Below are 20459 nucleotides of genomic sequence, written 5' to 3'. Positions count from 1 at the left end.
ACAGCTGTCCTGCCGGTCCCCTGCCCTAGAACAGGAAGTTGACATCAGAGGGAGTAGGGGACGGCAGTGCTTGACAGCTGCATGATTACTTGATGCACCCCCTTGCTTAGAGGAGGGAGGGCAACCAAGGTAGGTATGCCAGTGCCCAAGAAGCGTCATTGTTGTAAGGGCTGCTTCCCCCCCTATGGAGCCTGTGCCAGTGCACCAGTCTCCTGATCACTGGAACCATTCTTCCAATTCAGCACCAACATTTTCACAGGCTGTCCACGAACTGACACCAGCCCCGCCTTTACCAGTGCCTGCTTCTGAAGAATGGTTCTGGGCCATGCTACAGGAGGAGTTAGAATAGATCTTGGCCTGGCACAATGTTGAGACTCCAAGGGCGTGAGTATGGACCACGGCTCTGTCCCAGCCAATCTTGGAGGGCAGTGCTTCTCTCCAGCCCATCGGAGGAGGAAGCCCTCTCAATTTCAATTCAAATTCGGTCTTACATACTGCAGATCAGCACCTGTCCCTGGATTCTCATGCCCTGAGTCTAGACATCTGTCTAGTTGTCCGAGACAGACACACGCAGCCTTCTCCAGAAGAGTTCTGTGCTGAGTCTGACTCCCCCTCTGGTTCTACAAGAGACTCCCAGGAACAGTCGATCTCAGAGGAGGCTTTCTTTGGTCAACCTTCATACCACTACCCACCTCAGGAAAGGAGACAAATCCCACCCGAGGAGCTCTCCTTTGTTGGATTTTTGAGGGAAATGGCTAGGGCCATTCCATTTTATTTTAAAGACACAGGCGAGGCAGGGCTTATATTCTGGGTTTCCTTTGAGGGTCTCCCTAAGGAGGCTGTGGCAGTGCTTCTGCATGATATCCTGCAGCAGGCACAGGTGAAGAATAGGGAGACCTCTCCCTCTGTGCAGCCAGTTGTTAAGAAGGCAGAATCCATTTATAGAATCTAGAAAGCTCTTGGATTCGAGAAGGCCCAACTCCCCCATATAGGCCAACGAAGTTTCTGTTTTAGTTACAGTGCTGAAACTGGCCCAAAATCCTTCCTGTCCTGTTTCGGCCAAAAACTTTCTAGCTGTGTTTTCGGTTTCGGCCAATAAAATGACTATTTGTTTTTGGTGGAATCCGAAACTGTGTGGTTTGTCCCATTTGTGTCCATGCCTCCCCCCTGCCACTCGTAGGCCCTTTTTGGGCCTATCTTACAATCCCTGGTGTTCTGGGAGTGTAGTTGAGGCAGGAGCAATTCCTATTTACGCCTACCCATTCTGGCTCTGCTGTGACTGGGGCATCGCTTCTGCCCGGACTGCACCAGTGGACCACTAGGGATTATAAAATAGTCTGGGGGGTGGCTACTGTTTCGGTTTGTTTGTTTTTTTGTACTGCAATTGCAAGTAATGCAGTTATGATCTTGCACAATAGTTTATATGATCACTAGAATGCCTCAAATAAATACTTTTGATATAAAATTTTAGCTGGAATTTAAGTCTGTAAATTTGGAGTATGTGGAGTTAAGATGTCAGCTATCACTTCAAGTGTGGCACAAAGTCAACCACTGTAAAAGCATTATGGCTTTTAGTTTTAGTTTTCATTAGTTGTGATCTGTGAGTCTGGAGACTATTTCACTTGAAGGTAAAATATGATCTTTCATTATTTAAATTTTATTCTGGCTTTGGATACTGTGTGTTTCTCCGAGGACAAGCAGGCTGCTTGTTCTCACGACTGGGTGACGTCCGCGGCAGCCCCCACCAACCGGAAAGAAGCTTCGCGGGACGGTCGGCACGCAGGGCACGCCCACCGCGCATGCGCAGCCGTCTTCCCGCCCGTGCGCGACCGCTCCCGCCAGTTCCTTTTTTTCCGCGCCTGGAGAGAGTCGTGTCTTGCGCTCTCTCTGTTCAGCCGCCGGATCGTTTCGATCGCGTGTACGCTGATCGTGCTTTTTTCTAACTTTGTTTTAACGGTATTCGTTACCGCCCGGTTTCCTTTTAAAAAAAAAAAAGAAACCCTGCGCGTGTGGGCACGCGCTCCCCTTTTTTCCCTCGCTTCACCAGCGGGGACGGCCGCGTGCGGCCTAGTGGCCTGCTCGGTCGTTTTGCTTTTCGTGGTGTGATTTTAGCCACCATTGACGACTTTGACTTCGCCGACGCGATTTTTCCGTCGATGTCCTCGAAGGTTCCGAGTGTTTTTAAAAAGTGTGGTCGCTGCGGCCGGCCGATCTCGCAGACCGACACCCACGCTTGGTGCCTCCAGTGCCTCGGGCCGGAGCACAATCTCAAGTCGTGTTCTTTGTGTCTCGGTCTCCGGAAACGGACTCAGGTTGCGAGGCAAGTTCTGCGGGACCGTCTTTTTGGAACTTGCGCCGGCCCCTCGACGTCGACCTCGAAGGCATCGGTATCGACGCCCGGTCCTTCGGTCCGGTATCGATGCCCGCGACATCGGCACCGCTGGCAGCGACCCCAGAGAACAGGTCCGTCGGCCCGCCGTTCCTCCGCGAGAGTGGGGGTGAGAGGCCGCGTGGGCAGTCGGGCCCCGGTCACGCCCTCAGCTCGTGGCCCACGGGACCGAACCCTGTCTGACCCGGTACCTCGAGACCGAGGGGGATCGACCTCCTCCTCCTCCATGCCCTTCGGCGCCGGTGACGGGCAATCGGAAAAAAGACAGAAGCGTCGTCACGGTCGCCCTCGGTGCATCCCGATGTTGGAGAGGAGGGCGACGCCGAAGCGTCTTCGTAGAGAGGAGAGGTCTCCGTCGGTTGTGGAGGTACCGACGCGGTCGGGGTTCCGGCACCTCGGTGCCGTCTCCTGGCCCCCAGCAGCTTCCGGCACCGACACCCTTACCGGCCCCACCGCCTTTCTCGGCAGCGGGCCTGGACGAGTGCCTCAGAGCCATCCTTCCGGGATCCTGGAAGGGCTGATGCGCCAGGCTGTGCCGGCTCCGGGGGTGCTTGCGCCCTCGGCGCCGATGACTGTGGCGCCGGCGAGCTCGACACCGCCGCCAGCTTGTGGTGCCGGTCTCGACCGCCACGCAGGTGGAGTCCCCGTCGACGTCGATGGAGGGAGCTCCGTCCCCGCCGGCGCGGGAGTCCACCGCTCGACGACACCGAGACCTCGGTGCCTCGACGTCGAGCCGGGCCCGGTTCAGGACTCAGCTACATGAGCTACTGTCCGATACCGAGGATGAGGACTCGTGGGGGAAGAGGAGGACCCTAGATATTTCTCCTCAGAGGAGTCTACGGGCCTTCCCTCGGACCCCACGCCTTCACCGAGAGGAAGCTCTCACCTCCTGAGAGTCTCTCCTTTGCCTCCTTTGTGCGGGATATGTCTATCAGCATTCCCTTCCCCGTGGTCTCTGTGGAAGAGCCGAGGGCGAGATGCTCGAGGTCCTCGACTATCCATCACCACCCTAGAGAGTCCTCCACGGTGCCGCTGCACAATGTCCTGAAGGAGACACTGCTTCGGAACTGGGTGCGACCATTAACTAACCCCACCATTCCCAAAGAAAGCAGAGTCCCAGTACAGGATCCACTCTGACCCAGAGCTCATTGCGGCCCCAATTGCCCCATGACTCAGCGGTCGTGGATTCTGCTCTCAAGAGGGCACGGAGTTCGAGGGATACCCGCCTCGGCGCCCCCGGGGCGGGAGTCTCGCACTCTGGACTCGTTTGGGAGGAAGGCCTACCAATCCTCCATGCTCGTGACCCGCATCCAGTCCTACCTGCTCTACATGAGCATCCACATGCGGACAATGTGCAACAGCTGGCGGACCTGGTCGATAAGCTCCCGCCGGAGCAGTCCAGGCCTTATCAGGAGGTGGTCAGGCAGCTGAAGGCATGCAGAAAGTTCCTGTCCAGGGGTATTTTTGACACCTGTGACGTGGCATCTCGTGCTGCGGCCCAAGGTATAGTGATGCGCAGGCTCTCATGGCTGCGTGCCTCTGACCTGGACAACCGCACCCAGCAGAGACTGGCCGACGTCCCTTGCCGGGGGGATAACATTTTCGGTGAGAAGGTCGAACAGATGGTGGACCAACTGCATCAGCGGGAAACCGCTCTCGACAAGCTCTCCCACCGGGCGCCTTCAGCATCCACCTCCACAGGTGGACGTTTTTCCCGGGCCCGGCAGGCTGCACCCTATTCTTTTGCGAAGCGTAGGTACAACCAGCCGGCCCGAAGGCCTCGTCAGGCACAGGGACAGCCCCAGCGCGCTCGTTCTCGTCAACAGCGTGCGCCTAAAGCAGCCCCCTGCGCCTCCACAGCAAAAGCCGGGGACGGGCTTTTGACTGGATCCACGGGAACATAGCCGCCCTACAAGTGTCCGTACCGGACGATCTGCCGGTCGGGGGGAGGTTAAAATTTTTTCACCAAAGGTGGCCTCTCATAACCTCCGACCAGTGGGTTCTCCAAATAGTGCGGTGCGGATACGCCCTGAATTTGGCCTCCCTGCCTCCAATTGTCATCCGGGAGCTCAGTCTTTCAGCTCCATCACAGGCAGGTACTTGCAGAGGAACTCTCCGCCCTTCTCAGCGCCAATGCGGTCGAGCCCGTACCACCCGGGCAGGAAGGGCAGGGATTCTATTCCAGGTACTTCCTTGTGGAAAAGAAAACAGGGGGGATGCGTCCCATCCTAGACCTGAGAGGCCTGAACAAATTCCTGGTCAAAGAAAAGTTCAGGATGCTTTCCTGGGCACCCTTCTGCCAATGATTCAGAAAAACGATTGGCTATGTTCCCTGGATTTAAAGGACGCATATACTCACATACCGATACTGCCAGCTCACAGACAGTATCTCAGATTCCGCCTGGGCGCACGGCACTTTCAGTATTGTGTGCTGCCCTTTGGGCTCGCCTCTGCCCCACGAGTGTTTACCAAGTGCCTCGTGGTGGTAGCGGCCTACCTACGCAAGCTGGGAGTGCATGTGTTCCCATATCTCGACGATTGGCTGGTCAAGAACACCTCGGAGGCAGGAGCCCTCCGGTCCATGCAGTGCACTATTCAACTTCTGGAGCTGCTGGGGTTTGTGATAAATTACCCAAAGTCCCATCTCCAGCCAACTCAGTCTCTGGAATTCATAGGAGCGCTGCTGAATTCCCAGACGGCTCAGGCCTACCTTCCCGAAGCGAGGGCCACCAATCTCTTGGCCCTGGCTTCGCAGACCAGAGCGTCTCAGCAGATCACAGCTCGGCAGATGTTGAGACTTCTGGGTCATATGGCCTCCACAGTTCATGTGACTCCCATGGCTCGTCTTCACATGAGATCTGCTCAATGGACCCTAGCTTCCCAGTGGTTCCAAGCCACCGGGAATCTAGAAGACGTCATCCGCCTCTCCACCAGTTGCCGCACTTCACTGCTCTGGTGGACCATCCGGACCAATTTGACCCTGGGACATCCATTCCAAATTCCGCAGCCCACGAAAGTGCTGACGACGGATGCATCTCGCCTGGGGTGGGGAGCCCATGTCGATGGGCTTCACACCCAGGGTCTGTGGTCCCTCCAGGAAAGGATCTGCAGATCAACCTCCTGGAGCTCCGAGCGATCTGGAACGCACTGAAGGCTTTCAGAGATCGGCTGTCCTGCCAAATTATCCAAATTCGGACAGACAATCAGGTTGCAATGTATTACGTCAACAAGCAGGGGGGCACCGGATCTCGCCCCCTGTGCCAGGAGGCCGTCGGGATGTGGCGTTGGGCGTGTCGGTTCGGCATGCTCCTCCAAGCCATGTATCTGGCAGGCGTAAACAACAGTCTGGCCGACAGACTGAGCAGAGTCATGCAACCGCACGAGTGGTCGCTCCATGCCAGAGTGGTACGCAAGATCTTCCGAGCGTGGGGCACCCCCTCGGTGGACCTTTTCGCCTCTCAGACCAACCACAAGCTGCCTCTGTTCTGTTCCAGACTTCAGGCACACGGCAGGCTAGCGTCAGATGCCTTTCTCCTCCACTGGGGGACCGGCCTCCTGTATGCTTATCCTCCCATACCTTTGGTGGGGAAGACCTTACTGAAGCTCAAGCAAGACCACGGCGCCATGATTCTGATAGCGCCTTTTTGGCCCCGTCAGATCTGGTTCCCTCTTCTTCTGGAGTTGTCCTCCGAAGAACCGTGGAGATTGGAGTGTTTTCCGACTCTCATTTCGCAGAACGACGGAGCGTTGCTGCACCCCCAACCTTCAGTCTCTGGCTCTCACGGGCCTGGATGTTGAGGGCGTAGACTTCACTGCGTTGGGTCTGTCTGAGGGTGTCTCCCGGGTCTTACTTGCCTCTAGGAAGGATTCCACTAAAAAGAGTTACTTTTTCAAGTGGAGGAGGTTTGTCGTGTGGTGTGAGAGCAAGGCCCTAGAACCTCGTTCCTGCCCTGCACAGAACCTGCTTGAATACCTTCTGCACTTATCAGAGTCTGGCCTCAAGACCAACTCAGTAAGGAATCACCTTAGTGCGATTAGTGCTTACCATTATCGTGTGGAAGGTAAAGCCATCTCTGGAGAGCCTTTAGTCGTTCGATTCATGAGAGGCTTGCTTTTGTCAAAGCCCCCTATCAAGCCTCCTACTGTGTCATGGGATCTCAACGTCGTCCTCACCCAGCTGATGAAACCTCCTTTTGAGCCACTGAATACCTGCCATCTGAAGTACTTGACCTGGAAGGTCATTTTCTTGGTGGCAGTTACTTCAGCTCGTAGGGTCAGTGAGCTTCAAGCCCTGGTAGCTCATGCTCCATATACCAAATTTCATCACAACAGAGTAGTGCTCCGCACCCACCCAAAGTTCCTGCCGAAGGTGGTGTCGGAGTTCCATCTTAACCAGTCAATTGTCTTGCCAACATTCTTCCCCAGGCCGCATACCCGCCCTGCTGAACGTCAGTTGCACACATTGGACTGCAAGAGAGCATTGGCCTTCTACTTGGAGCGGACACAGCCCAACAGACAGTCCGCCCAGTTGTTTATTTCTTTCGACCCTAACAGGCTAGGGGGTCGCTGTCGGGAAACGCACCATCTCCAATTGGCTAGCAGATTGCATTTCCTTCACTTACGCCCAGGCTGGGCTGGCTCTTGAGGGTCATGTCACGGCTCATAGTGTTAGAGCCACGGCAGCGTCGGTGGCCCACTTGAAGTCAGCCACTATTGAAGAGATTTGCAAGGCTGCGACGTGGTCATCGTCCAACATTCACATCTCATTACTGCCTCCAGCAGGATACCCGACGCGACAGTCGGTTCGGGCCAGTCGGTGCTGCAGAATCTGTTTGGGGTGTAAATCCAACTCCACACCTCCAGGACCCGAATTTATTCTGGTCAGGCTGCACTCTCAGTTAGTTGTTCTTCGTAGGTCAATTTCTGTTGTACCCTCGCCGTTGCGAGGTTCAATTGACCTGGGTTCTTGTTTTGAGTGAGCCTGAGAGCTAGGGATAACCCCAGTCGTGAGAACAAGCAGCCTGCTTGTCCTCGGAGAAAGTGAATGATACATACCTGTAGCAGGTGTTCTCGAGGACAGCAGGCTGATTGTTCTCACCTACCCTCCCTCCTCCCCTTTGGAGTTGTGTGTGTTTCATCTTTTGCTAGTCATTCAACTGGCGGGAGCGGTCGCGCACGGGCTGGGAAGACGGCCGCGCATGCGCGGTGGGCGTGCCCTGCGTGCCGACCGTCCCGCGAAGCTTCTTCCGGTTTGGTGGGGGCTGCCGCGGACGTCACCCAGTCGTGAGAACAATCAGCCTGCTGTCCTCGGAGAACACCTGCTACAGGTATGTATCATTCACTTTAGCAGAAGAATGCAGACTGCAAGCTCTGACAACCCCTAGTGGCCCTTGCTAGTTCACATTCACACAACCAAATTTGAGTTTTTGATTTCCGCTTTGGCCAAAACCAGGTGTTGAGTTTCGGCTGTGGTTGGTTTTGGCTGAAACTGAGAAAAGCGGTTTTGATCGACCTTTACTTCCCTACCACTCCATGGTGGTCAAATCCACTCTCAAGTAAGATAAGAGATCTAAGACCCACTCCTCAGCACCCCTGGGCAAAATGCTAGGACCTTAGAGTCTTTTGGGACAAAGTTTACCAGCCTCTATGCTTGTTTTCCACATAGATGCCTGCCAGCTCTACATAAGTATTTACTTGCAGGACTTGATGTGCAGGTGTCGGAGTTTGCATACTCTCTGCCTGCGAATAAGACCGCAGAACTTGAAAGCTAGTAGCCATGCAGAAGGAGTGCCAGAAGCACTGGCCCGGTTAGCCTATGATGCTTTCGATGTGGCATCCACGCTTTCCACATTAGGTATTGGTCTGCGCAGACTCGCCTGGCTGTGTGTGTCGGACCTAGAAGCAGCTGTTCAGCCCTCCGAGGTGACAGTCTTTTGTGGGATAAGGTGGAGGAGGTTGCTGACTTCATCAGGAAGAGAACTGACACCATGAAAATCCTCTCTCGACCCACTCCTTCCGTGTCTTCCTCTTCTCGGAGGTATACAGGCGGAAACCAGAGGAGGACCTACTACTTTCAAAGGTGTAGGTACACTCCTCTGACCTGATCTTGCTCCAGACCATAAAAACATAAGTGTTGCCATACTGGACAAACCGAAGGTCCATCAATCCCAGCATCCTGTGTTCTAACAGTGGCCATACAGGTTACAAGTACCTTGGCAAGATCCCAGAACAGCAGCAGAAGTCCCATCCAGCACCCCAGTCAGAGCAACGATTGAGCTTTTGACTGGGTCCAGCAGAGCATAACTGCAGTAAAAGTGACCAGGACGGCCCTACTGCTAGGAGGGAGGCTAAATATTTTCCATCTCAGACGGCCCGTTATAATCTGACTGGTTGGTTCTCAAAATAGTCCATGGAGTTACCCCCTTAGTTTGTGTCAGACCCCTCCAAATTGTCCACTAAGAGCATCCTTTTACAGCTGTCAGCACCGGGCGGTGCTTGCAAAGGAACTGTCCTCCTTTCCATAGGCTCACATGGTCAAACTTGTTCCACAAGGGGAAAAAGGGAGGGGATTCTATAACAAATAACTTCCCAGTGACCAAAAAAAAAAAACGGGGGGTGGGGGTGGGATTTTGGCCCATCCTAGACATAAGGGCCCTGAACAAATATCTAGTCAAAGAAAAGTTCAAGATGATTCCCTGGGCACCATACTTCCCATGATTCAGGCAAATGATTGGCTATTATGTCTGGACTTAACACCCACATACAGATATTTCTGTGACTGGGAGGTATCTCAGATTCTGGGTGAGGAAATACTAGTACCAATAGCACATTCTGCCACTTGGACTGTATCCGTTCCCAAGTGTTCACAAAATGTCTAGCCATAGTTGCAGCATCGCTATTCAGTCTGGGAGTTCGTGTATTTCCCTACTTGGGCAATTAAAATGGTCAAGAGCACCTCTTGGGATGGTGCTCAAGAATCAATGCAGAAAATATTTGAGTTTTGGAGCTACTAGAGTTCACTATTAGCTACTTAAATTCCCATCTCCTCCCAGTACAATGATTGGAGTACATTGGAGCCCTGCTAGACACTGTTCAGCCTTGGGCCTACCTACCTCGGGGAGGGGCAGAAACTTTAATTTGTATCACCACTCAGGTTCAGCACAGCCAGCAGGTCACGGCTCTGCAGATGTTGAAGTTGTTGAGCCACATGGCCTGCACAGTGGATGTCACACTTGTGGCACATCTCCATTTGAGAGTTGCCTGATGGATCCTTGCTTCCCAGTGGGGTCAATCCACCAGGATCCTTGCAAGTGTCATCTCTGAGCCAGCTCTGGTGTGATTGTTGCTTCTCTGGTGCAAAATTTGGTCCAATTTGACACTGGGACTCCCATTCGAAATTTCATCACTTAAGCAGATTTTGACCACAGATGCATTCAACCAAGAGCTTCACACCCAGGGGCACCGGTCTGCTCAGGAGGCCAGGTTTCACGTCAATCTCCTGAAACTACAGGTGATCTGGAACACACTAAAGGCTTTCAGAGATTGACTGATGAACCAATTGTTCTAATTCAGATAGATAATCAGGTTGCCATATACTATGTCAACATGCAGGGGGTATGGATCCCTTGTGTCAGGAAGCAGCCAGGATATAGCAGTGGGCCACATATCTGGTAGGGAGAGACAGCAGTCTGTCAAAAAGACTAATCAGAGTGATGCATCTGCACAAATGGTCCTCTCAACATGGTGGTTATTGCCCGCAAGATCTTTTGAAAGTGTGGTACCCCATCAGTGGATCTTTTACCACTGAAAAAACAAGGTTTCTCTGTACTGCTTCAGACTCAGGTCAAATGGTAGGCTAATGTTGAATGCCTTCCTCCTTGATTGGGGGGGGGGGGGGGGGGGGGGGGGCTTCTGTATGAATATCTTCCAATCCCTCTGATAGGGAAAGCTTTGCTGAAACTCAAGCAGGACTGGGGGAGCCATCGTTTTGTCATGCCTTAGTGGCCAAGACGGATTTGGTTCCCCCTTCTTCTAGAGCTGTCCTCCGAAGTATCATGGAGGTTGGAGTATTTTCTGACCCCTCATTACACACAAATAGGGGTCTCTTCTGCATCCCAATCTCCAGTCCCTGGCCCTCACAGCCTGGATGGTGAGAACTTAGAATTTGCATCTCCAACTGCCTGAGGGTTGTCACCAAGATCCTGCTGGCTTCCAGGAAAGACTCTACCAAGATGTGTTATGCTTTCAAATGAAGGAGGTTTGCTGTCTGGTGTGAGGGCAAGGCCCTAGATCCTCTCGCTTGTCCTATACAAAAACTGCATGAGTAGCTCCTGCACATCTGAGTCTGGTTTAAAAAACAGTTCTGTAAGGATTCACCTCAGTGGCAGCTAGTGCTTATCACTGTGTAGGAGGTGATGCCCATCTCTGTACAGCCTCTAGTTATTTGTTTCATAAGAGGTTTGCTGTTGACAGATCCCCCTTTCAAACCTCTGACTGTGTCATTGGACCTCAGCGTCATCCTCACCCAGCTGATGAAGCTCCTTTTGAGTCATTTGATTCCTGTCATCTGAAGTACCTGATCTGGAAGGTCTTTTTTGGTGGCGGTCACCTCAGCTTTGCAGAGTCTGTGAATGGCAGGCCCTAGTAGCTGATCTGCCTTATACAAAGTTTCATCATAACAGAGTACTTCTCCACAGACATCCTAAATTTCTTCCTTAGATGGTGTCATAGTTCCTTCTTAATCAGTAAATGCTCCTTTCAACATTTTTCCTAAAACCTCATGCTCATCCTGGCGAAAGTGCACTGCACACTTTGGACTGCAAGTGAGCTTTAGCCTTCTGTATGGAATAAGCTAAGGTCTACAGTCCACCCAGCTTTTGCTTCTTTACCCAAACAGGTTGGGGGCAGGCAACGATAAATGCACTTTATTCATTTGGCTAGCGGACTGCATCTCTTTCACTTATGCCCAGGCTGGGCTGACTCTGGAGGGTCAAGGCCAAGTAGCAGGATGCAATATTGGTACTCGTATTTCTCCACCCAGAATCTGAGATACTTCCTAGTCACAGAAAGTACCTGTATGTGGGTGTTAAGTCCAGAGAGCATAGTCAATCGTTTGCCTAAATCATGGGAAGTAGGGTGCCCAGGGAATCATCTTGAACTTTTCTTTGACTAGATATTTGTTCAGGGCCCTTATGTCTAGGATGGGCTGAAATCCCCCCCTATTTGTTTGGTCACTAGGAAGTATTTGTAATAGAATCCCCTCCATTTTTCCCCTAGTGGAACAAGTTTGACCATGTGAGCCTATAGAAAGGAGAGTTCCTCTGCAAGCAGCGCCCGGTGCTGAGAGCTCTGGCGAGAACCCATTTGGAGTACGGCATGCAGTTCTGGAGACTGCATCTATGGAGAGATATAAACAGGATGGAGTCTGGCAGAGGGCGGCTACAAAATTGGCAAGAGGTCTCTGCCATAAAATATATAGGGACAGGCTTATAAATCTCAACATTGTAACGCTGGAAGAGAGGCAGGAGAAAGGGGATATGATAGAGATGTTTAAATACTTCAATGGTGTTAATGTACAGGAGATGAGCCTTTTTCAAATGAAGGCAAACTCTGGAATGAGAAGGCATAGCATGAAGTTAAGAAGAAATAGACTTAGGAGGAATCTAAGGAAATACTCTTTCACTGAAAGGGTGGTGGAAGTGTGGAATGGCCTCCTGGTGGAGGTTATGGAGTCAAGGACTATGTCAGAATTTAAGAAACTGGGGGACAGGCACGTGGGATCCCTTAGGAAAAGGAAGAGTTAGTGGTTGCTGAGTAAAGACAGACTGGATAGGCCTTTTGGCTCTTGCCATCATGTTTCTATGTCATGGCTCTCCATGTCAGAGCCATGGCTGCGTCGGTAAGTCACTTGAGTTCAGCCTCCATTGAATAGATATGCCAAACTGCAATGTGGTCTTCAGTCCACGCATTCATATCTCATTACTGCCTTGAGCAGAATACCCGACATGGAGGTTTGATCAGACAATTCTGCAGAATTTGTTTGGTGTTTAAAATCCAACTCTATCCTCCTAGGCACATTTTTTATTCTGTTCTAGGCTGTACCCGCACAACAAGACTGTATATAAGTCCAGGTTGTTTGGTTTCTGGTTGTCCTTGATTTGTTGTTTTCGGTGAGCCTGGCAGCTAGGGATTCTCAAATGTGGAAAACAATATTCTGCTGTCCTCAGAGAAAGCTAAGTTATTCACCTGTAGTAGGTGTTCTCTGAGGACAACAGGACATGTGTTCTCACATTCTTCCCTCTTTTAACAGGAGTTGTATTCCTTTAGCTTGATATTGCACTGCTGATCCGCATGCTCACGTTGGATGGGAAGGCACTCTCACGTGCTTGGCAGGATGCTGCGAAAGGCTTCTTAAAGCTATAAAACGCTAGGTAGCATCTGTACCAGGCTCTGTCAGATGGCGTCACCCAAATATGAGAATACATATCTTGCCGTCCTCAGAACTTGTGCTGCAGGTGAGTAACTTCAGTTTTTGGCAGATGGTGCAAAAACTTTCAGTAAGGTAGACACTTTAGATATCATGAGGGATATAACAAAATTTGAAGAACAGACTAGAGTATGGCAGCTAAGATTTGACACTAAAAGTTTTAGTTATGTATTTTAACTGCAAAATAGAGAATGACATGGGGACAAAGTTTTGTCTCCATCCCCACCCTATTCTCACAGGTTCTGTCTCCGTCCCTGTCCTGTCTCCAAGGGCCCTTCCTCATCCCGTCCTGTCTCCGCCCCATCCCTGTTGGCTCTGTCCTCATCTGGAGAAACCTCGAACACTTGCGACTTTATATTTAAAATCATTTTATTAAAGTAGAAAAAGGAACATTCTCCGAGGACAAGCAGGCTGCTTGTTCTCACTGATGGGTGACGTCCACGCAAGCCCCCTCCATCGGAATCTTCACTAGCAAAGGCCTTTGCTAGCCCTCGCGCGCCCATGCGCACCGTGCATGCGCGACCGTCTTCCCGCCCGAACCGGCTCGTGTTCGTCAGTCTTCTTTTGTCCGCGCTCGGGACGGTCGTGTTTTGCCGCCGTTTCGTGCCCTCAAGTTGACCTCGCGTGTCTTTGCGATTTTCGCTTAAAAAAAAAAAAAGAGACTGTTCAGGTCCTTTACCCCTTTCCCGTGTTTCCAGTTTTTTCCCCGCGTAAGTTTCCTTTCGCTTTCGGGAACGGCCTATTTGACCTCGGTACGGGTTTTTTTTTCTCCCTTCCTTTTGGTGCCTTTCGTCATCGCGAATTTTGATTTCGCCGGCGTGATTTTTCCGCCCATGTCATCGACGTCTTCCAGCGGCTTCAGAAGTGCACCCAGTTTGCCCGGGTAATCTCGCTCACTGATAGGCACGCTTCGTGTCTTCAGTGGTCTGGGGGCTGGGCACCACCCGCAGGCCTGTATCTTTGTGCTCTTTTGAAAAAGAGGACTCAGGTAGCGAGATTGGCCAGTGGAATGCGTTGTTCTCGGGCTCTTCGACGACAACAGCACGGGACTTGTTGAGTGCATCGACGTCGACAGCATCGAAGTCCTTTGACCTCTGCATCGAGGCTTCTACCATCCTGCATCGTCGGTACCGAGACATCGGAAGGCTGCATCGACGTCGGTGGTACCGGGACCTCCGCTATTGCTGATGTCGTCTGACGGTGGTGCTTCGTCCATTCCCCTGCTGGTGGCGGTGAGCCTTCGGGTGGGTCTCCTCCTGCCCTGAGGGCTCCTGCGGTACAGCCCCCCCCCCCCCCCCCCCCCCCGAGATTGACCTTCTTCGGCCTCGGCCCCGAGGAAGCGACGGTTGGATTCTACGTCCTCCTCGTCGGTACCGGGAAGCTCGGTGACATGCTTCGCTCGAAGAAGCATCGAACACCGGTCTCCTTCCTGTCTCGGTACCGAGAGCTCTGGGTCGCCGAGGGAGTCGGCACCCAGTAGGCATCGGCATCGGGAGGACCGTCACCCTCTATTCAGGAGGTGTCGATGCGCTCCCCCTTGGACAGCCCGGAACCGCCTCCACGCCTGGAACAGACTCTGACCTCGACGCCTGCATCGGCCTCTCAGTCTTTCTCCACAGCCGCTCTGCATGAGAGTCTCCGGGCCGTTCTTCTAGAGATTCTTGGAGAGCTGTTGGGCCCTTCTTCGGTACCGGGGGTGCTTGCGCCACCGGTACCGTCGAGTGAGGCGACAGCTGGCCCCTTGCCCGAGGTGAGGTCTCCGGTACCGGCTACGGCCGCCTCCCAGGCAGACTCCCCGACGACGTCGGCGGAGGGAGCTTTGCCGGTGCTAGCGAGGGAGTCCACCTCTCAATGCTCCTACCGTGGCCGTGTTTCCACAGAGTCGAGTTGGGGCACGGCTTCAGACGCAGGTTCGTGAACTTGTCTGATACCGATGGTGAGGCCTCGTGGGAGGAGGAGGAGGACATCAGATATTTCTCTGACGAGGAGTCTGATGGCCTTCCTTCTGACCCCACTCCCTCCCCTGAAAGGCAGCTTTCTCCTCCCGAGAGTCTGTCTTTCGTAGCCTTTGTCCGGGAGATGTCTACGGCCATCCCTTTCCCGGTGGTCATGGAGGATGAGCCCAGGGCTGAGATGTTTGAGCTCTTGGACTATCCTTCTCCACCTAAGGAAGCGTCCACAGTACCCATGCATCATGACCTAAAAAAGACATTGCTGGCGAACTGGACCAAGCCATTAAGTAATCCCCACATTCCGAAGAAGATCGAATCCCAGTATCGGATCCATGGGGACCCAGAGCTGATGCGCACTCAGTTGCCTCACGACTTTGGTTGTGGTGGATCTGGCCCTAAAGAAGGCTAAGAGTTCTAGAGAGCATGCTTCGGCGCCCCCGGGCAGAGACTCCAGAACCTTAGACTCCTTTGGGAGGAAGGCCTATCATTCCTCTATGCTCGTGGCCAAGATTCAGTCCTACGAGCTCTACACGAGCATCCATGTGCGGAACAATGTGCGACAGTTGGCGGGCTTGGTGGACAAGCTCCCTTCTGAGCAAGCCAAGCCGTTTCAGGAGGTGGTTAGGCAGCTGAAGGCGTGCAGAAAATTCCTGGCCAGAGGGGTATATGATACCTTTGTTGTTGCGTCCAGGGCCGCTGCTCAAGGTGTGGTGATGCGCAGACTCTCATGGCTGCATGCCTCCAACTGGAGAATAGGATCCAGCAGCGGATTGCGGACTCCCCTTGCCGAGCGGACAACATTTTGGAGAAAAGGTCGAACAGGTGGTAGAACAGCTCCACCAGCGGGATAACGCTTTCGACAAAATCTCCTGCCGGCAGCCTTCAGCATCTGCCTCCTCAGGTAGACGTTTTTATGGGGGAAGGAGGGCTGTTCCCCTACTCTTCTGGTAAGCGTAGGTACAATCCTCCCTCTCGCCAGCTTGCGGCCCAGGCTAAGCCCCAGCGCGCTCGCTCGTCAGCAGCGTGCGCCTCAGCAAGGCCCCACGGCTCCCCAGCAAAGCAGGGGACGAGCTTTTGACTGGCTCCAGCAGAGCATAGCCGACATCAACGTATCCGTGCCGGACGATCTGCCGGTCGGGGGGAGGTTGAAAGTTTTTCACCAAAGGTGGCCTCTTATAACCTCAGACCGTTGGGTTCTTCAAATAGTCCGGCAAGGGTACGCCCTCAATTTGGCCTCGAAGCCTCCAAATTGCCCACCGGGAGCCCAGTCCTACAGCTTCCAGCACAAGCAGGTACTTGCAGAGGAACTCTCCGCCCTTCTCAGCGCCAATGCGGTCGAGGCCCGTGCCATCCGGGCAAGAAGGGCTGGGATTCTATTCCGGGTACTTCCTTGTGGAAAAGAAAACAGGGGAGATGCGTCCCATCCTAGACCTAAGGGCCCTGAACAAATATCTGGTCAAGGAAAAGTTCAGGGTGCTTTCCCTGGGCACCCTTCTTTCCCATGATTCAGGAAACGATTGGCTATGCTCTCTGGACTTGAAGGACGCCTACACGCACATCCCGATATTGCCAGCTCACAGGCAGTAATCTGCGATTTCGGCTGGGCACACGTCACTTCCAGTACTGTGTGCTACCCTTTGGGCTCGCCTCTGCGCCCAGGGTGTTCACAAAGTGCCTGGCTGTAGTAGCAGCAGCGCTTCGCAGGCTGGGAGTGCACATGTTCCCTTATCTTGACGATTGGCTGGTGAAGAACAATTCCGAGGCAGGAGCTCTACAGTCCATGCAGATGACTATTCGACTCCTGGAGCTACTGGGGTTTGTGATAATTATCCAAAGTCCCATCTTCTCCCAGTACAGAGACTCGAATTCATAGGAGCTCTGCTGGATTATCGGACGGCTCGTACCTATCTTCGGAGACAAGGGCCAACAATCTGCTGTCCCTCGTCTCTCGTGTATGAGCGTCCCAGCAGATCACAGCTTGGCAGATGTTGAGATTGCTTGGCCACATGGCCTCCATAGTTCATGTGACTCCCATGGCTCGTCTTCACATGCGATCTGCTCAATGGACCCTAGCTTCCCAGTGGTTTCAGGCTGCTGGGGATCTAGAGGACGTGATCCACCTGTCCACGAGTTTTCTCAAATCCCTGTATTGGTGGACGATTTGGTCCAATTTGACTCTGGGACGCCCTTTCCAAATTCCTCAGCCACAAAAAGTGCTGACTACGGATGCGTCTCTCCTGGGGTGGGGAGCTCATGTCGATGGGCTTCACACCCATGGAAGCTGGTCCCTCCAGGAACGCGATCTGCAGAACAATCTCCTGGAGTTACGAGCGTTCTGGAATGCTCTGAAGGCTTTCAGAGATCTGCTGTCCCACCAAATTATCCAAATTCAGACAGATAACCAGGTTGCCATGTATACATCAACAAGCAGGGGGGCACCGGATCTCGTCCCCTGTGTCAGGAAGCCGTCAGCATGTGGCTGTGGTTCGCCGTTACGGCATGGTGCTCCAAGCCACATATCTGGCAGGAGGTAAACAACAGTCTGGCCGACAGGTTGAGCAGGATTATGCAACCTCACGAGTGGTCGCTCAACTCCAGAGTAGTGCGCTGGATCTTCCAAGTGTGGGGCACCCCCCTTGGTAGATCTCTTTGCATCTCGAGCCAACCACAAGGTCCCTCAGTTCTGTTCCAGACTTCAGGCCCACGGCCGACTGGCATCGGATGCCTTCCTCCTGGATTGGGGGGAAGGCCTGCTGTATGCTTATCCTCCCATACCTCTGGTGGGGAAGACTTTGTTGAAACTCAAGCAAGACCGAGGCACCATGATTCTGATTGCTCCTTTTTGGCCGCGTCAGATCTGGTTCCCTCTCCTTCTGGAGTTGTCCTCCGAAGAACTGTGGAGATTGGAGTGTTTCTGACCCTCATCACACAGGACGAAGGGGCGCTTCTGCATCCCAACCTCCAGTCTCTGGCTCTCACAGCCTGGATGTTGAGAGCGTAGACTTTGCCTCTTGGGTCTGTCGGATGGGTGTCTCCCGTGTCTTGCTTGCTTCCAGAAAAGATTCCACTAAGAGGAGTTACTTCTTTTTATGGAGGAGGTTTGCCGTCTGGTGTGACAGCAAGGCCTTAGATCCTCGCTCCTGTCCTACACAGACCCTGCTTGAATACCTTCTGCACTTGTCTGAGTCTGGTCTCAAGACCAACTCTGTAAGAGTTCACCTTAGTGCAATCAGGGCATACCATACAGTGGGAAGGTAAGCCGATCTCAGGACAGCCTTTAGTTGTTCGCTTCATGAGAGGTTTGCTTTTGTCAAAGCCCCACCTGTCAACCTCCTACAGTGTCATGGGATCTCAATGTCGTTCTCACCCAGCTGATGAAACCTCCTTTTGAGCCACTGAACTCCTGCCATCTGAAGTACTTGACCTAGAAGGTCATTTTCTTGGTGGCAGTTACTTCAGCTCGTAGAGTCAGTGAGCTTCAGGCCCTGGTAGCCCAGGCCCCTTACACCAGATTTCATCATAATAGAGTAGTCCTCCGCACTCACCCTAAGTTCTTGCCGAAAGGTAGTGTCGGAGTTCCATCTGAACCAGTCAGTTGTCTTGCCAACATCCTTTCCCCGTCCCCATTCCTGCCCTGCTGAACGTCAGCCTGCACACATTGGACTTCAAAAGAGCATTGGCCTTCTATATGGAGCGGACACAGCCCAACAGACAGTCCGCCCAATTGTTTGTTTCTTTTGATCCCATCAGGAGGGGAGTGGCTGTGGGGAACGCACCATTTCCAATTGGCTAGCAGATTGCATTTCCTTCACTTACGCCCAGGCTGGGCTGGCTCTTGAGGGTCATGTCACGGCTCATCATGTTAGAGCCATGGCCAGCGTCGGTAGCCCACTTGAAGTCAGCCACTATTGAAGAGATTTGCAAGGCTGCGACGTGGGCATCTGTCCACACATTCACATCTCATTACTGCCTGCAGAAGGATACCCGACGCGACAGTCGGTTCGGGCAGTCAGTGCTTCAGAATCTGTTCGGGGTTTAGAATCCAACTCCACCCCCCTAGGCCCATGTTTATTCTGTTCCAGGCTACACTCTCAGTTAGTTGGATAAGTTGTCTAGGTCAATCTCAGTTATGTCCTCGCCGTTGCGAGGACCCAATTGACCATGTTTGTTGTTTGAGTGAGCCTGGGGGCTAGGGATACCCCATCAGTGAGAACAAGCAGCCTGCTTGTCCTCGGAGAAAGCGAATGCTACATACCTGTAGAAGGTATTCTCTGAGGACAGCAGGCTGATTGTTCTCACATACCGCCCGCCTCCCCTTTGGAGTTGTGTCTTCCCTTGTCTTTGTCTTGCTATATACGGGGACTGACGAACATGATCCGGTTTTGGGCGGGAAGTCGGTCGCGCATGCGCGGTGCGCATGGTGCGCCGCGAGGGCTAGCAAAGGCCTTTGCTAGTGAAGATTCGAATTGGAGGGGGCTGCCGTGGACGTCACCCATCAGTGAGAACAATCAGCCTGCTGTCCTCGGAGAATACCTTCTACAGGTATGTAGCATTCGCTATATGCTGTGCAACTGTTGTTTATAAATCACAAATAAAAAAACAATAACAATAAGTAACTATAATAACACCCCCCCCCCCCCCCCACACACACACACCACCACTCTCTACCCTTCCAACCCCAACAATAGCTGACTTCTACCTACCCCAAGGAATCCTAATCCACTCTGTTAAAATGTCCATTGGTACAAAATACAAGCTGTTCTGTATGCCCTATCGGGGGAGGAGTATGGCGTATGAAGCACTGTTGTGATTTTTTTAATATGTGGATTTTAAATCATATATAATCTCAGGATTCAGTCTAGCTCTCCTGTCTTCCACAGTCTTTCCTGCAATAGAAGATGTCTTCTTAAAAGATGTGCTGGTAGCAGGAGTGCACAGGATCTCCCATGCAAAATTTTGCTAGTTGTGGCTGTCATGTTTGCATGTTTTTCCCCCCAGATCAAAATATTGTCTGTATTACTCAAACATAACAGCCCAGTTCATTAACAGGCTTCAAAGTAGAAATGACAATGACAAGAGGACAGATTTGTCCCTGTTCCCACGGGCTCTGTCTCCATCCCCGCCCCATCGTGGCCCCTCAGTTTTGGGGTAGTTAGGGAGTGAAGTTCTGGGCTTGAAAGCAAGGTGGGATCTGTAGTGTTACCATATCTTATGATCTTAAGTTAGCCAAACAGATAGATGAGGCAATGACAAAAGGCAAAAGGATGCTTGAATGCAAATGGAGAGACGTGAGCAAGAAAAAGAAAATGAAGCTCTGGAATTGGGGGTTATAGAAAGAGGGTGAAAGGAGGTAGACTAAGGTGTAACCTGAAGAAATTAAATATGGTGGTGGTAGAGATAAAGACAGTATCTGAACTCAAGAAAGCGTGGGACAAGCAAGAGGACCTCTAAGGGAGAGGAAGGGATTGGAGAGTCTAGTAGTTGGTGTGATGAGCAGGCTGATAAGGCATGTGGCAGGGTTCCCAAACCTGGCCCTGGGAAGTGAAGGCAGTGAATGCAAATCTCTCATGAATATTCATTGTTGATATCCTGAAATCCTGACTGGCTGGTGCGTCTCCAGGACCAGGTTGGG

General features: G+C 52.5%; 1 protein-coding gene across 3 annotated transcripts in view; it reads left to right on the top strand.

Moving 5' to 3' along the window:
• ATRX (ATRX chromatin remodeler) overlaps positions 1 to 20459 on the top strand; it is a 453401-nt gene that overhangs the window by 198403 nt on the left and 234539 nt on the right. The gene's annotated exons all lie outside the window — the stretch shown is intronic.

This window comes from Microcaecilia unicolor, chromosome 7 (assembly GCF_901765095.1).
Source record: "Microcaecilia unicolor chromosome 7, aMicUni1.1, whole genome shotgun sequence".
Taxonomy (NCBI): domain Eukaryota; kingdom Metazoa; phylum Chordata; class Amphibia; order Gymnophiona; family Siphonopidae; genus Microcaecilia; species Microcaecilia unicolor.
Note: the sequence above shows the minus strand (reverse complement) of the source record. Positions and strands in the feature narration are given on the sequence as shown.